At 37.9% G+C, this 18,997-nt stretch overlaps 1 pseudogene; it reads left to right on the top strand.

The window, feature by feature from the left end:
• The first annotated feature begins 654 nt into the window (after nt 1-654).
• On the top strand, nt 655-789 carry LOC137227129 (thymosin beta-4-like; annotated as a pseudogene).
• Nucleotides 790-18,997: the final 18,208 nt, after the last annotated feature.

Genomic DNA, 18,997 nt, shown 5'->3' with positions numbered 1-18,997 from the left:
CCAAGAATGTAATTTTAACAGGTTAGTCTCGAATTTCCTGGTCAGCACTACGGAGGTAATCCCTCAAGACACTTTCCCTCCCCCAGAGGAGGGTGACCTAAACCACAAATTATCCACTCTTTGCTAGAAATTTCCCTTTCTTGTCCCTTTTCCATCTATAAACACCTTTTCTTTTCTGCTGCTTGCAGAGCTCTTTTCTGTTTGCTAGATAGGATGCTGCCTGATTCATGTATTGTTGAATAAAGCCAATTTGATCTTTAAATTTACTCAGATGAATTTTGGTTATGAATAGTTTTGGTGGCAATGGTGGGATTGAAGGATTCTTCTGGCAGCTTCAGTAACAATGAGAAACACAGGCATGGTACACCTTGAACGCTTTTGAGTTGTCTGTCTTTCTCACCGTTTCTGAGGGCCATAGATAAGTTCCTTTCAGTTCTGAGCTCCACTCTCTTTACATCAAACTCCTGATCTAACTGGATTGCCACAGTTCCACACTTGTTTGGAATCTCTCCCCAGACTCTCCCCAGATTCCACATTGGGAACCAGAGCCAGAGTTGGATTGGGTCCAACTGAACCAAACTAGGACTCCACAGAAGCCACTGCTCAGACCAGACTCCACTCACCTGTACACCTTGCTCTGTTTCCTCTGAAACCATGTCTGACAGATTTGATATGGCTGACCCCGAGAAATCCAATAAATCAAAATTGAAGAAGACAGAAACATAAGAGAAAAACCCACAGCCTTCAAAAGAAATGATTGAACAGGAAAAGCAAGCAGGTGGGTCATAATGAGGCAGGAGCCTCCAATATGCACTGCACGTTCCACAAGCTTTGCCTTCTTATTTGACTTCTTGTAGCTGTTTAACTTTGTAAGATGCAAAGAGGTTGGATCAAGTTCAAGTGACAGTGCTGTCCCTTTTCACACTAAAGAATGGAGAATTATTGGCAACAAAATCCACACCAGCTTCTCCCATCTGCCTGTCTGGTTGGCAGGGAAGGAAAGGAACTTGCATGTTGGTGAAAGAAAAAGCTGAGTGGGACAACAGTGAAACCAAGAGTAAAAAACAAGCTGGTCCAAGGTGTCTTGCAGGCTATAAAATGCAGTTTAATCAGAACGCCATTGTTTTGTTCTAATGATTTTAATTCCTAGAGTGCATAATTTTTAATATGCAAATAAAAGTTTTAAAACCTGAAAAAAACATGGACTTGGTCTGAGATCAGATTGGATCTAACTTGAGCTGTTCTGGGTCCAATAAGTGAAAGCTGTTGCTAATGGAATCTCAGAAGCAAGAAAAAAAAAAAAAAGAAAAGAAAGAAAAACAACAACAAAACCCCGAAAACCCAAAGACCAAAAAACGAACAAACAAAAGACAAAACCAGCAAAACTAATGAGCATGAGACAAGCATTTAAGAAATGTTAGAGCACTTGCCACCTAAGTCAAAGAGTCTCATGTTGAGATAAGTTGGTCATGGAATGGGTTAGATTGATTCAAAGTCACCCACCAACCTCAACAAATTTACGTGCATTGAGGTACACTATAAAACACTGTGCAACCCCCAACACATCAGCACATCCCTTTTAGGTACTAGTTTGTCTCTGAGGGACCCAAAGGCTCAGCTGGAAAGAAAGAGGCTCCCTAAAATGTATAGAATTAAGTTTGCTACATTTCAGCATACCTGCTTATTTTACATCTAAGAATTATAGTCCTGGAAGCTGTAGATATCTACAAAAATGTCAAAATCTTACTTAAAACCACCTAGAATTACAATGGCCATTATGGGAAATATTCCAATTAGATGAGATTATTTATTTAAGAAGTGTACTTGAAAATAGGTGTTTCCGAATCAAATAAACAGAATGGGATACCTAATTTAATTGGTATGCAGAAGCTACTAAAAGGCTTCAAGAGTCCAAAATAGCTTCATTAAAACAAATTTGTTGTAGAACGCTAATGAAAAATTTAAGGCACAAGAGGTTCCTGCAACCGAAGACAGTAAGACTGATGTGACTTCTACTGCTCCCCCTATCCTCCTTTGTCTGAGTACTTACATTCTACTGATTCTCTATCTGAACTGCTTTTCCACTCTGGAGAGACTGATACACAGTTACTTTTTAAAATATAACCACCTCAAATTGCAGGTGATCCTCCTCAGATAACTTTCACTCCTTGGTCAAAGACTGAACTAAGGACCATAGGTAAAGACTTTCCTGAACCAAGAAGGATCCCCAAAAGCTTTCTGAAGAATTTAGAGTTATTATCAGGGCCTATGACCCTGGGCTGCCAGATCTTTATCAGCTTGTGCACATGCTGGTAGCAGGTGGTAAAGCCCAAAAATGAATGCAGGAAGCAAAATGCCTTCTCAATCTTCAACGTGTTCTCTAAATGGACCAGAAAAAGCTCACAAAATAGAGACTAATCTTTTAAAAGCCATTCCTAGAGTCTTCCTTGCCCACACTGATTGGTCTCTTATTCAGACTTGCAAACAAAAGAAAGATGTGGCAGACTTTAAGCCCATCTGAAAGTCCTCTTCCTGTGGCATTCTGAGTTCCATACAATAAATGAGGTCATTCAACCTGCTCCAGCTGCACTAACTGTAAATGGATTATGTCCTGAGATTTGTGTATTGATAAAAAGATAGAAAACAGGTTGGGAGGCCTTGAGTCTGACTGAACTTATGATCACAGCTGAGCACTCTGAAAGCACTTTGGAACAAGATCGTAAACAGAAAATCACCAAACTATTAGCCTTACAGCTACAACAGCTCCAAGGCCAGAGACCTATATAACATCTGGGTTCCTTGAATTGCACGCTTCTAGGGGTTCATCATCAAAACACTGGTCCAAGGATTGATGTCTCAATTGTCATCAACTGGGACACTGGAAAAGAGATTGTCCTCGGGACTTCCCTGGTGGTTCAGTGGGCAAGACTCCACGCTCCCAATGCAGGGGGCCCAGGTTTGACCCCTGGTCAGGGAACTAGATCCCTCATGCCTGCCACAGCTAAGAGTCCGCATGCTGCAACAAAAACCTGGCACAGCCTAAGCAAATAAATAAATAAATATTTTTTTAAAAGAAAGAAAAGAGATTGTCCTCAAAGGCCCTGTGCAAATTCTACGGAATCAACTCAAATGCTCTCATATCTATCCCCAAAGGAGGATCCCTATATGGGCCCCTCCCAGAATTGACAGGACTCTGAGAAGTTCTCCAGTAAACTGCCTTTAGTAATTCCCTTAAACAGCCAAGGGGAAGCTAAAACTAAAATTAATGGGAAATTTTGCGAAATTCTGGTAGATACCAGAGCCACACTTTCTACTTTAAACCCCACTCTCATAGGACAACAAACCCCTCATGAGTGAAAAAGAACTTTCCATATTGGGGGTATCTAATAAAATTCAGAGAGGGCCTCTATCTCGACCAGTACAAATGGCTCTGGGACCTTTTACTATGTGACACAGCCCAATCTATTATGCAGAGCTCTCCTTTCTAAACTAAAAGGGCTAATACGTTTAGCAGCCAATGGAGACCTCATCTTAGAATTTCCTGACCAACCTGAATCTTATCTTTTATGTTCTTTACAATCTGTCTTTGACATAGAAGAGGAAGAACTCCAATAAAAGTCCCCTAATTTAATGGAGGTGCCTGAAAATCTCTGGGCTACTTCTAATCTTGATTTTGGGAGAATAAAAAGTGCAGAGTCTATAAAAATTCAAATAGATATGACTAAACCTCTTTCTAAATTGCCTCAACATCCATTAAAGCCTGAGGCCATGCAAGGCCACACACCAACAGTAGAAGACCTAATCGCCCAGGGACCAATCATTTCCTGTACATGTCCCCTTGTAACATGCCAATTTGTCCTGTCTGGAAACCTAATGGGTGGGGATGGTGATTTGTCCAGGACTTGAGAGTTATTAACAAGATAGCTCTCTCCCTGTTTCCTAGTTGTTCTAAACCCAAACACCTTTTTCTCACAGGTTCCACCAGACTCAAAATGGTTCACTGTTGCGGACCTTTGTTTGGCCTTTTTCAGCATCCCTGTAGATACATATTTGCCATTGCTTGAAACAATAAGCAATATACCTGGACAGTCAAGCCTCAAGGGTTCACTGAGGCCCTTTCTAATTTTCCCAATTGCTCCACCCAGATTTAAGTACCCTCTAGTATCCCAGGAAATTGACTCTTTTACAATATGTAGACAAGCCTCTTGCTGTGTGTGTTACCAAACAGACATCCATAAAGATTCTACTTATTTGCTGCTACCGTCAGCTGAAGAGGGACATAAAGTCTCTAAAAAACAATGACAATGATCTCCAGACACTTTACTATCTAGGTCAAAATCTAAGCACTGAAGGAATCCAGTTATTTCCAAAAAGCATTAAGCAAATCCAAGAATTTCCTAGGCCCACAACTAAGTGACATCTTTGAGGACTTCTGGACCTGGCTATTATTATAGGCGATGGATTCCTAGTTTGTTTCTATGGGCTTTCCTACTTTATGAACTTCCTAACATTTTATTCCCTGAACCCCTTCCTTGGGAAGATAAACATGAGCAGGACTCTAGAAAGCTAAAACAGGTACTGCACAAAAAAACCTGCCTTAGGGCTACCTAACTATTCTAAACCTTTTATTTGTGCATGAGAGAAAGAACCAAGCCCTGGGAATGCTTATGTAGCACATAGCAATATACATAGGCTTACTGCTTATTATAGCGTGCAGTTGATTCCGTTCCTCTGCCTATCCCAAGTGCCTTAAGGGTATAGCTGCATTCACAAGGTTAGTAGAAGCCTCAGCAGATTGAATCTAGGAATGACATTTATTAATAAACTCCACATGCTGTCCAAAACCTCCTTAATTCTTTTTTTTTAAACATCTTTATTGGGGTATAATTGCTTTACAATGGTGTGTTAGTTTCTGCTGCATAACAAAGCGAATCAGTTATACATATACATATGTTCCCATATCTCTTTCCTCTTGCATCTCCCTCCCTCCCACCCTCCCTATCCCACCCCTCCAGGCGGTCACAAAGCACCGAGCTGATCTCCCTGTGCCATGCGGCTGCTTCCCACTAGCTATCTACCTTACGTTTGTTAGTGTATATATGTCCATGCCTCTCTGTCGCCCTGTCACAGCTCACCCTTCCCCCTCCCCATATCCTCAAGTCCGTTCTCCAGTAGGTCTGTGTCTTTATTCCTGTCTTACCCCTAGGTTCTTCATGACATTTTTTTTTTCTTAAATTCCATATATATGTGTTAGCATACGGTATTTGTCTTTCTCTTTCTGACTTACTTCGCTCTGTATGACAGACTCTAGGTCTATCCACCTCATTACAAATAGCTCAATTTCGTTTCTTTTTATGGCTGAGTAATATTCCATTGTATATATGTGCCACATCTTTATCCATTCATCCGATGATGGGCACTTAGGTTGTTTCCATCTCCGGGCTATTGTAAATAGAGCTGCAATGAACATTTTGGTACATGACTCTTTTTGAATTTTGCAAAACCTCCTTAATTCTGAATTGACTCAACATGTCTCCACAAACAGACTAAGCTCCTATGAGATCCTTCTGTTTTCACCACCTAATCTTCGTCTTAAACATTGCAACGTTCTTAATCCTGCTACTCTACTATGCCTGCCTGACAAAGGTGAGCCCCAGGACTGCAAGGTAATAACGTCCCATTTAGGGACACTGCATCTTGATTTATGGGACACCCCTTTGTCTAACGCTGATCTAATCTTTGTTGATGGGTCATATTGCAAAAATTAAAAAGGAAATGTCTAAGCTTGTTATGCTGTTACTACCCAATAGGAATTACTCGAGTGGAAAATTCTCTCACAAGCTAAATCAGCCCAACAAGCAAAGCTCCATGTTCTTACCAGAGGATACCAGTTATCAGAAGGACAAACTAATATTTATACTGATAGCCAGCATGCCTTTGGGGTCAGCCATGATTTGAGAGTGCTATGGAAACAAAGGAGTTTTCTTATGTTCACTGGGATGCCAATCAAAAATGAACAACAAGCAAACAAACTTATTAGTGTTATTTTTTTGTTTTCTGAAATTGCTGTTATCAAAATTGAGACTCACACTAAGAAGACTGCACCTGAGTTATCAGGGAGATGCCCTAGCTGTCTTTCACACAAAGGCAACAGCAGAATCTTTAAAGTTGTGGCACATGGGAATGAAGTCCATGACTCCTATTTCCCAGACTTTTGCCATCCTGATGTCCTTGCAACATGGCAGCAGCCTACTCCTGAATCAGAGAAATTAAGATGGGCAAACAGTGGTTGTAAGTTCAATGAACAGTCTGGGCAATGGGAAGCCCAAGACAGCTGCTTGGTTCTTCTCAGATCTCTGGCAAACCCCATTTTATGTTCTTTGCATTTCTTTTTCCATCATGGTGCATTCAAAATGACTTAAATTTTGAATAACATTGGTGGGGAGACTTCTATAAAGTTACAAAACCAGTTAGCCATCAACGTTTGACCTGACAGGTCCATGTTCCTGGAAAAGTTATTTTTGTTCCCAGAGGCCTGAGACCTCCTCCTTCTGAACCCTTTGAACATCTGCAGCTGGATTTCATTCAGCTGTCACTTAGTATGGCTTATCAATATATTCTTGTCATTGGCTTGATGTTTTCTGAATGGGTTGAAACCTTCCTCTGCTGCTAAGTCAGCGCCCTCACAGTGGCACAGAAAATTTTAGAGAATGTTTCCTGCTCGGGGTATACCTTCCACAATCTCCAGTAATTGAAGCACACACTGCACTGGGCAAATCACACAAGCCTTAACAAAAATGTTGTAAACTTTTCAGAATTATCACTGTCCCTATTACCCTCAGTCATCAGGCAAGGTTGAAAGGACTAACAGGATTCTCAAACTTAAAATCTCAGAACCTGCTGAAACTACTGGAATCCCTTGGCCTAATGCATTGACTTTGGTTTTGCTATTTGCTGTACAGTCTTTGGGAGACGTAAACTCACTCTACAGGAGATAGTTACTGGCAGACCAATGTCCATTGGTATACACTTTTCTGCTGATCCCTTGTTATCTCATGCTAGTATGACTAGCTAGGATATGTCTTTAATGTCTTATGTTAAAGCCTATTATCAACAGGTTACAAAAACTTTCCTGGATCCAAATTCAAAAGATCCTGTTGGTTACAGTCTAGAGTCTGGTGTCTGGTATTCTGGAAATGTTAGCAGAGGAGGGCAGCCCTCAAACCCTTTTTGAAGGGACCTTACCCAGTGCTCCTGACCACTGACTGACACTGATGGAAAACTAAAAAGCATTGAGTACACGTCTCACAGCTGAAAAAGTGTCCATCTGACATCTGGTCCTATGCAGACACTGGATCAAATTGATAAGGAAAAGAAATAGCTGACACAGGTGGACTACTTTTGCCCAAGATGCCAGATCAAGACTCATACTCTATTGAAACATGGAAACTTTTCTTCTTCTCTTTCTTTCCTTTACTCTGACATTGGCCTGGAAAAATAATACCATCATCTACATCTCACAGGCCATTGCTAAGTGGGGTAAACTTTCAGGCTGCTAGATCTGTCATCAAAGATTCAAATTTATCTATGATGCTAGGAACCCCCTGGTCCTCCCTTGATCAATTTATCTTTTACTTCCAATGTCATCACAAATATGACTGACCCCTCTTGGAAATCTTTTATCGAGTTCAACTTTTTTTTTTTCCTTTGGCTGTGCCGCATGGTATGTGGGATCTTAGTTTAGTTCCCCAACCAGGGATCAAACCCATGCCCCCTGCAGTGGAAGCATGGAGTCTTAACCACCGGATCGCTAGGGAAGTCCCCTGAGATCAACTTTTAGGACCAGGACATCCAATGCCTTATTTTTACCTTTCTCTGATTATAACTGTACTTGTCTAATTAGATATAAACTTAGTACACCTGCACATCCACATTATCATAATTATCTAAATCGGATCTGCCCCCAATCACAAAATGATCTCACCAGCAGCGCCCTTCTTTGCAAGGTATTTAGAATAACTTTTTAATTTCAGGCTAAGAGACTTACTTTCCAAGTGCATTGAAAACCTCACTGACCCCTGGCAAATGCAACAATCCCTGCAAATGAATCCAATAACAGTGCCACCTTAATGAGAATCATTTATGCCCCGACAAGGTTTTTATTTTTAATTTATTTTATTGAAGTATAGTTGATTTACAATGTGTTAATTTCTGCCATACAGCAAAGTGATTCAATTATACATACATGTACCTTCTTTTTCATATTATTTTCCATTATGGTTTATTACAGGATATTAAATGTAGTTCCCTGTGCTATACAGTAGGACCTTGCTGCTTATCTATACTATATATGTTTGCATCTGCTAATCCCAAACTCCAAATACATTCCTCCCCACAGCAACCACATGTCTGTTCTCTATGTCTGTGAGTTTGTGTCTGTTTCATAGATAAATTCATTTGTGTTATATTTTAGATTCCACACATAAATGATGTCATATGGTATTTGTCTTTCTCTTTCTGACTTACTTCATTTAATATGATAATCTCTAGGTCCATTCATGTTGCTGAAAATGGCATCATTTCATTCTTTTTTTACGGCAAAGTAGTATTACACTGTATGCATGTACCACATTTTTATCCATTCATCTGTCAATGAACATTTAGGTTGTTTCCATATCTTGGCTACTGTGAATAGTGCTGCTATGAACATAGAGGTGCATGTATCTTTTTGAATTATAGTTTTGTCCCAACATAGTTTGTTTTTGTCTGTGGTGGTTGTCATTCTCCTTGGGCCCATGAATGCCTTGATAGCTGGTACATAACTGGGCAATGCCTTTTAGGTTATCTGACTGTGCCCCTAACTTCTCACAAATGAACTAAGACCCCTCACTAGTTGACTCCCCTGAATTTATATCACCTAGTTAGAAAGACCCTACCAGGAGGCATTCATGACTCAGGATTTTCTTCCTTTAGCAGGGTCCTACCTCCCAACTTAGGAGTGAATGAAAATATGATCAGGAATCTCTCTTTAATGCTCGAAAATATTGCAGAATCAACTGTTAAGACAGTAGCAGCTCTACAAAATCTTTAGACTCTCTGGCCAAAGTTATTCTTAAGATGGTCCTTGATTATATTTTAATAGAGAAAAGAGCTGTCTGTGCTGTGGCCAACATCACCTATTGTACTTGCGTTAATACTTCTGGGGAAGTTGAAACTCATTTATATAAGATCGTTGAACAAGACACTTGGCTTAAAAATGTAACTCCTTCAAAAGGGTCTTTCCTTGACTTATTTGCTTCTGATTGGTTAGGGTCTTGGGGACCATGGCTTTGAAGTGAACTTTAGACAGTGGGAGTTATTCTGTTTATAATAATCATAGTATTCTCCCTGGCACGCTGTATTCTCTCAAAAGCTTTAAATGTGTGTTTGTAGCCACTGACCACCAAGAAAATGATTTCCATAACACTAGAATGCCAGAAAAGAAATGAAGAGAATGACCAACTAAAAACATGTGAACCTGAAGTCATGACCTGTGAATGCCAGAGATTCAACAAAATACGTAACCTGTGAATACTACACAGAAGATTAACAAGATGTATGATAACTTCAGAGCAGTAATTGGGAGGGACACTAATGGCTTAAATTTTGATCTCACCTCTCAGTTAAGCTAAGAGTCTGATGAAAAGGGGGAAATTGTTTTAAAAAAAAAAAAAAAGAAGCAGCAACAGGTCCCAAATGGAGTCACTTGTGCTAAGCCCCATATGAGCAAACTGAGACTTAACACCTAACCTAATTGCAGTCTCAACTTCTCCCAGGAATGTAATATTAACAGGTCAGTATGGAATTCCCTGATCAGCACTAGTGAGATAATTCTCAAAGACCCCTTCTGTCCCCCAAAGGAGGGTGATATAAGCCTGAAACTACCCAATTTTTCCTAGAAAAATTTCCTTTCTTGTACCCTTTCTGTCTATAAAAACTTTCCTTTTTCTGCAACTCAGAGGAGTGCCTCTCTATTTGTTAGATGGGATACTGCCCAATTTATGAATTGTTGAATAAAGCCAATTTGATCTTTAAATATATTCAGTTGAATTTTGTTTTTTAACACTACATCATATGCACTCTCCTCCTCCCCCTTTTCTCTTTATGGTATGTGTGTCTCTCTCTGACATGGTGCTCCATCACCTCTAAATACTAGAGTGTGTATCTCCTAAAAACAAGGTTACTTTTTACATTACCACTCTATAACCCTCCCAAACAGGAAAATCAACATTGTAACAACATAAGCATCCAATCTGTAGGCTCCATTCAAATTTTCTAGTTGTCCTAACAACCTTTCTTTTTCCTTTCTGGTTCAGAATCCTACACAGAAACTGGTGCTGTATTTAGTTGTTATAGGTCTTAGTCTGTTTATGCTGCTATAACAAAATATGGCATACTGGGTAGTTTATAAACAACAAATATTTATTCCTCATAGTTCTAGAAGCTGGCAGTCCAAGATCAGAATGCTAGCATGGTTGGGTGAGGGCCCTCTTTTTGATCACAAGTAATTCATTGTATCCTCCTGTAGGAGAGGAAAAATAATTTTCCCTCCACCCTTCTGAGTTCTTGGCTGAGACCCCTGTGTAATATAAGACAGATTAACAGGGGAAAAATATTTAATTATGTACATACCTATGGGAGGTCCACAAAGATAAGAGACTCAAAAGGCAGCCAGACCTTTGAGGCTTATGTACCCTCCTGAGCTAAGGAAAGGGGTAGGAGTCTGGGACTGCAAAGCAGGGAAGGCAATTCATAGCAAGACAAGACGAGGAGATGATGTTTGGTTAAAAAAAAATAAATAAAAGCCTGCCCTGCCATGCAGCTAAGTCTCTCAGGTGAAAAAGTTAACTCTGGTAATAGCTCTGTTCCTGAAAGAAGCCTTCTTTCTAATGTAAATTTCCTTTATAAATTTAGAATTCTTTTGACAAAGGGTAACTTCTACTCTATTTTCAGAGTTTCTCTTGTGTCTGCAGTTTCTCAAAATAATCAGCTCAAAATAATCCTTATGCCAAAAAGGCGTATTTTGGGGTATCATGTTCTATCTTTTACTCACGTGGTGGAAGGGCAAGGGAGCTCTCTCTGGCTTCTTTTATAAGGGCAGTAATTTCATGACCTAATCACCTCCCAAAGCCCCTGCTTCCAAATACCATAACATTGGGAGCTAGGATTTCAACATACAAATTCGAGAAGGCACAATCATTTACACCATAGCATCATGTTGCATAAGTTTCCTTCAGTCTGGAACAGTTCTCAGTCCTGCACTCATAGTCCTTGACAGTATTAAAAATTCAGGCTTTTCCTTCTGTAAGCTGCCCCTCAATTTGGGTCCATCCAACATTTCCCCTTACCAGACTCAGGCCATGCATGCTTGGCAGGAATCCCACAGAATGGCTGCTGCTCCCTTCTCAGTTTGCACATCAGGAGGGACACTATGTGTTTGATCAGAACTTTGTAAGGAGATACTCCAATATTACACTCATATTCTTTCCCTCACTAAACCTCTACCCACTGAAGGGGAGTAGAATACCAAAATATACCTCTTTGGCAAAGGGTTATCTTGTTGGTTATTTTTAAGAAACAGTAGACACAAGAGAAGCTGTGAAAACAGAGTAGCAATTACCATTTTGTAAAGAACATTTGCATCTATACAGGAAATCTCCATTTGTAAGAATGTATCTGTCTCTGTACCAGAAAGATGAAAGAAGGCTATAAACCAGAAGAAACGCTTATCAATGGAAAAGTCATTACTTAAATCTGCATAACAATCTTACCCTTATTTACTGTGCTTTTCCTGATAACCTCCTATAACTGCCTCTCCTCCCTCCCCACCACCTAACATTTCTTTTGTCTTTAATCAAAGATGGTATTTAAGATTGTGTCTTGGGCCATTTCAGGGAGTTTCTCAGTTTTTCCGTGTATTTCCCATGTATACAGGAGGTTTTTATTTTTATTTTATTAAACTTATGTTTGTTTTCCTCTTATTAATTTGTCTTATTATAGGGGATTCTCAGCTGAGGACTTAGAAGGGTAGAAGAAAAATTGTTTTTTTCTCCTCTACACAGAAACTTCAACATCAATGGATGACTCCTGCCTATACCAAATACAACTATGATGGTTTACAAAGAGGGATTTTCTATTTCCATCATCACTTCCACATTTATTAAATAATAGTCTACTATAAGGAATGGCTCTTACCCCGCACACACACATTTGTTTATCTACTCATTTATATCAGTTAAAACACATGATTTCCTATTCTACTCACTGGTTTTGTTACTGACTCCAAGCTCTCTCTGCTTGCTGCACAACAGGCCAATAAACTGGGGGACAAGGTACTGAGGCAAGGAATAACAACTTTATTTGGAAAGCCATTAGACCAAGGAGATGGTGGACTAGTGTCCCCAAAAACCTCTTATCAGGGTCTGGATGCCAGTTTCTCTTATAGAACAGAGTGGGGGAGGAGGTGAGGAAGTAAAGTAAAAAGGCCATTAGTTTTGCAAGACATCTCTTTGCTTGGCCTGCATCAGGGAGGGGATGTGTTAACTTCTTTTCTGCAGCCATTCACAGGTGGGCAGTGTTCGCTGTGGCAGGTCTTTATGTATGCTTACAGCTATAGACAGCATCCTTTTAGTGATTATAATAACAAAAACAATGAAAAACAAAGGTTAAAGTAAAAGAAACAGATCCAACATGGAGTCAGATTTTGCTCTTCCCCATTACAGTTTGTAATATAATACTCAGTACTAACCCTTCTCCAGAAAGCTTCACGACTCCAGTGATTGTGAAGAGGCCATAACACGAAACTCGAGACTTCTCTCCCATATTGACCTTTCTCTTTCAGAGCATTGATGGGAAGCTGAATTGAAACAAGAGTTTTTGAAGTGATTTGCACTGCTATATTTGATCCTATATTTGTTCTCCTTACAAATATTAACTGTTGACTTTTGGTTAAAAATAGCATCTGGCTAGCCATCCCTTCAACCTCTCTTCTTTCTCAAGTAAAATACCTGAAAAGAAGTAAAAAAAACAAAACAAAACAAAACAAAAAATAAGAAATCCTGGTACATAAAAACTGATAATCAAAATAATGCTAAATTCTTTGATGAATTTCCACAAATGGTAAGGCTGTTTGAATAATTGAAAACTGAATATGGAGATAAAACTCATTGTTCTGCCACCATTAAGACTTTGAGATTGCTTATACAAAAATAGGAAAAAAAGACCAACTCATGCCCCATCCCTCCATTACACTTTCCCTAGGTCAGGAAAACAAAGTCTCTACCATCCGGAAGACTGGGCAGCTAAGTTTGAGTCCCACCCAGTTTACTCAGCTACTCTGCCTCCACATTGGTGTCCCCCTTCCTATATCCATATGAAGCTTGTAGTTCTAAGAATCCAACTAGGGAAGTGAGGGAAGTGAAAGAGCCCTGGTTAACTGGATGTTGGAAAGAATGAATTCATAGTCCTTTAACTTTGAGCATAATTCATGTTTATAAATAGATAGAAAAGTCAATTAATATATTATATTGTTTAATTACACTCCATCTTTCAAATGTACTTCTAGAATTCATTTATTCTTTTATTTTTTTTTAAAGAAGATGTTGGGGGTAGGAGTTTATTAATTTATTTATTTATTTTTGCTGTGTTGGGTCTTCATTTCTGTGCGAGGGCTTTCTCCAGTTGTGGCAAGCAGGGGCCACTCTTCATCATGGTGTGCAGGCCTCTCACTATCGTAGCCTCTCTTGTTGCAGAGCACAGGCTCCAGACATGCAGGCTCAGTAGTTGTGGCTCACAGGCCCAGTGGCTCCATGGCGTGTGGGATCTTCCCAGACCAGGGCTCAAACCTGTGTCCCCTGCATTAGCAGGCAGATTCTCAACCACTGTGCCACCAGGGAAGCCCCTAGAATTCACTTATTCTTTTTTCATTTTCTTTACAAGTGAACCTATAGTGATATGGATTAAACCCAATGAACATCTCATCAAGGCTAAAATAACAAATTTTGATATTCCTCATTATTTCTATTCTTATATGAAGTTTATAAATTTCCTATTACTAGCATCAACACTTTTATTTTTCCCATTTTCTACTTCATTTATGAACTAAGGATGAACTAAGATATTCAAATAATTCCACAAACACTGTTAAACATACAAAGATGATGATAGTACTAAAATATAACTTGTTGGCTGGAAGATAGGACCAGTAAGCAACAGCTCAAAAATTGTGTATGTCGGTGTATGTATAAAAGTCTGAATATGGTGGATAAAAGGCAAAAATAAATAACTAGAAACACATTTATATGTGATATTAACCATGTTTTTTAAAAGAGAGGAAATTATAAATATAAAATTCTATAAAGTTATGTCTGGGAGAGAGGGATTAGGGATAAATACACAGGTAAATTTAATGTTATTGGTAATATGTAGATATTATTTTGGGTGGTAGTTTCTAATTATACTTCATAATATACATCTGTTTCATATGTACATTTTGTATATATATAAAATATTTATATGTGTGTATATAAATATATATATGTATATATAAACATACACAGTAGACCCTTGTACAACATAAGTTTGAACTATGTGGGTTCACTAATAGGAGGATTTTTTTCAATAATGATTACTACAATGCTATATGATCCATGGTTGATGGAATATGCAGATGTGGAGAACATGTGGATGCAGAGGACCAACTGTAAATTGCATGTGGATTTTTGGCTGTGGGGAGGGTTGACACCCCTAACCCCCATGTTGTTCAAGGGTCAACTGTATATCATATGTGTAGTTTGTATTCATATGTGTATCCCATGTGTAGTTTGTATTAGTGCTCACCAAAATTAGCACATCTCTATAATAGAATTATGAATCCCAGCCCTGTTATTATAACATAAGGTAGTGCATTCTGAGTAGTATGGTATATATCAACCATCACATAATCAAAAATTTTGAGTACTCGAAGGAATTAGGGAATAATGTTCAAAAACAAAGGTTGTAAAAAGTTTTATCATATGAAAGATAAGGACCATCTGCAGTCCTCACAATTAAATCAATATAACCAGTGAACAAGACAGAAACGGTGCAATCTGAAAGCAGTAGATTTTTGAATACATGCCATCTGTTTGAATTATCAAAGAGCCAGGAAGTCACAGGAAATTATTCCACTTTAGTCCAAAGCAGCCACAGTAGAGGAACATTTGTTAGGTTTTAGGCTTAAAGGCTCTAATTGCCACCCCTCTGTAAGAAGCAGGACCTACAACTGCACTAAGCTAGACAGGGGGGCCAGGGAAAAGCACACACTCTGCCTGCTGTAAAAATACAGGTCTGATGGGGTTTTCTTCATTCAAGGGTGAGTATATAGGAAACAAAAAAATATGGACTTTGTTTAAAATTTATAAAAAATAAACCAAAACCAAACTTCAAGATTGAGGAATGCAAACATCATCCTGAAGTTATAGAAACTTCTAAGAGAAGAAACTTTTAGAAAATCATTTACTACTCTCAGTAATATGTGAGAAGCTATAATCTGTATTAAATAGGAAGACAAAATAATAAAGAACGGTCTGATATGAAAAGGCAAGAAGATGAGATAAAAAGGGAGCTGTATCAAGTGAAGATTTCCTCTCAAATTAGAAATTCAACAGAATAAATACCACTTGAAGGGGATAAGGAATAAAATAACACTACAGAAAACTGAATGATTGATATAGATGAGAAATTTGAGAGGTCTTTTTACAATGTAAAGGAAAGGTCAAATAGATAAAACAGTGAAGGTGACAATAAGTATAGACAATTAAAGAAGCAAGATCCTACCTCAGAAATATGCATGATCCTCAGGGAGAAATCAGGACACCAAGAATGAAAGCACCGATGAGAGACTTAGCAAAGTAAACTTTTTCTAAATCGGAAATATCTGAATGTATGCATATACAAGTGAATATGCAGACTAAAAGTGCCATCTTCCAAACAAAAATCGCTAAAAGACATCACTATACCTATTCTTGACTGGACTTTCAAATTACAAGGAAAAAATTACTCTCCAGGAATTCAGGAAAATAAAAAGGGCAGCTACTTCTATTAAAAAATGAAAGTTTGACAGTAACAAATAATGGAGCAACACCCATCAAGTTTTTAATGTGAAGACTGTAGCTCAGTTGGGTTAGACCACATGAGTGAGGGCAACAAAAATAAATATTCGTTGTAACAGGGCTTAAGAAACATTTTCGTATTACTTTCCTTGAAAAAAATATTTAAAAGACATTCCACAAACTGAAAGATTAATAAAAATTAAAAATTCAAGGATGGATACGTCGTAATCTTGCTTTATTGTCTTGGGTCCCAAATTCTGTACTCTAGTTTTTAAAAGTTCTTTAGTGCAGAAAAGAATCATCAATGAATGCTAAAATTAGTGAAAGTATGATGAAAAACAGTATGTTCACAAAGCCTCAAAGCATCAACCCACAAAATAGATATTAATTACAAGGGGAAAAACAGTAACTTTACAGAACAGAAACCTGGCAGAGGCCAACATAACTGAGTGATCAGTTATCATCACCAGTAACAAAACATATAGACATTATGTATCTCCTAAGGTGATGCACTGAGAAAAGCCCATCACTTCTGTAGTAGTATTCTTGCCAAATATGCATAAACTCAATCAAATCAGGAGAACACATCAGACTAATCCAAACTGAAGTATGTTCTACAAAAAACCTGGGCAGTACCCTGCAAGTACCAAAGTCATAAAAGACAAAGAAAGACTAAGGAATTGTCATAAAGGAGGTGAAGGAGATATGGCAATTAGATATAATGTGGAATCCTGGGTTGATTCCCAGAACAGGAAAAGAACATTGGTGGGAAAACTAGTGAAATGCAAATAAAATTTGTAGATTAGTTAATAGCATCATATCAATGTTAATTTCTTGATTTTGACAATAGTATTATGGTTAGAGATGTTAACATTAGGAAAAACTGGGTGAAGAGTATTTGGAAACTCCCTGTACTATTTTTGCAACTTTTCTGCAAGTCTAAAATTATACCAAGGACTTCCCTGGCAGTCCAGTGGTTAGGACTCCGCGCTTCTGCTGCAGGGGGCACAGGTTTGATCCCTGGCTGGGGAACTAAGGTCCTGGATGCCATGTGATGCAGCCACAAAAAAAAATATATATATATATATGTATGTATAATATCAAAATAAAAAGCTAAAAGAGAAAAAAAATCACTCTGGGTGGTTAAAATGAAGTTCAAGTGTAGGATGAGGAGTGGGTTGTTGTCAAGCAGGTGCAGAACAGAAGATTTTGCATATGTTACTTGGTGAATTGTTTATATTGTTCTTTTACATTTTTGTGAAGCCATTTTTATACAGTGTATACAATCCTAGTAGGGGGTTGGGGGTGGGGAATGGTCCAAGTGGCCAAAGCAATTATTTCAGCTTGGCCTTATCAAAATGTTGCAGCTTTGACTGCAACTATGTTTTTTAAAATTTCACAAGGAACATTCAAAAACATTCAGAGCAATTACATCTTGGTCAGAGAATGATGGGCAGCTTCTATTTTTTTTCCTTATACCTTTAAGTAATTTTCAAATGATTTACGATTAGCATATTTTGCATATATAATCAAACTTAAATTATTTTTTTAAATTTCAACACAACTATACATATGCTATATGATCACATGGTTATACATTTTTGTAAAATTTCAAAAGTAGGATATTTATTTATCCTTATAAAATAATATTTATCCTATATAAAATAATATTTATTCCACAACTGGTTAGGACCACTTTCTTTTATGACTTGGATGTCTCTGTCACATGGTAGTGTTGGAGAGACAGCACCATTATTGAGGTCTTCTTGAGTGGAAGCTGATTTAGCAATACATTTAATTTTGGTTTAATGGGCTATATTTCAAGGTTCATTCTAATATAATCTTGCTACTGCTATCTATTATGGCATAAACATGGCTTCTAAGAAAACCCCTACTACCTGCTGTGCCAACCATTCAGCATTTGTACATAAAAGTGAAGGTTAGCAATTGTACTGAGACATGAACATATCTGTGATCTAACTTAGGAGGTCATAGATAGAGTAGGAAAAACTTTAAAATGTATGGATCCAGATGCTAGCCTATGGAAATGTGCTCCAAATCTTAAAGCCCACCTATAAAAGAAAACTGTTAGAGGATGACTCAAGTTTAACAAAAGTTTAAAAAATTCACATCACATTATCAACAAAAATTGTGAAGCTGAATGAAACTTTTGTAATAATAATGAAGAACTGTTCATTTATACTAGAGGGAAAAAATGTATAACCTTTTCTATTCTATTTATTTTTCTATTACAAAACCACTGTATGAATAGGCAATCAAAGTATGTAGCCAAAACAGTTTAAAAAGGTAGAAAAACAATATTATAGAATGGATCAGGCAGTTGGTTGATAAAATTATGTTATCTCTTTGGATTTTGTAATAGTTTTTAAATTTGTAATTTATTATGATCTTTTTCATCTGAATATGTTTAATTCCATCACTTATTTTATATTTGGAGTTTATATTATTTTTTTAAAAGAGCACCCTTTGCCCAATCTTATAAGCTCAGGCACCCCAAACTGGATCTGTGGGGGAATGTGCTGTCCCTCAGATACATTTTCTGATCACCTCTAAGGCTGCTTCCTTACTCAAAGAGTGTTAAATAAGAGGTTGATACTTTTAATAGACTAACAGGGATTTAGCACTAGAGTTAATAATTCTGACAGAGTAAGGCAGAGAATGCTGCTTTCAGTAGGGTGGGAAAGAATAGGATGGAAGCAAAAATATCAATTTGTGTGCCTCCTGTGCATGGATGGTTTTCTGCACATCAAAGACTGTGTCTATTTTTAAAAAATTAAGTTTTAATTTATTAATGTAAAAATCCTAGTTCTCTTTAAGTCTAGTTGAACGTAAGCTTTAAGCTCATT

This window comes from Pseudorca crassidens, chromosome 7, assembly GCF_039906515.1.
Source record: "Pseudorca crassidens isolate mPseCra1 chromosome 7, mPseCra1.hap1, whole genome shotgun sequence".
Lineage (NCBI taxonomy): Eukaryota > Metazoa > Chordata > Mammalia > Artiodactyla > Delphinidae > Pseudorca > Pseudorca crassidens.
This window is presented reverse-complemented; position numbering and strand designations above follow the sequence as displayed.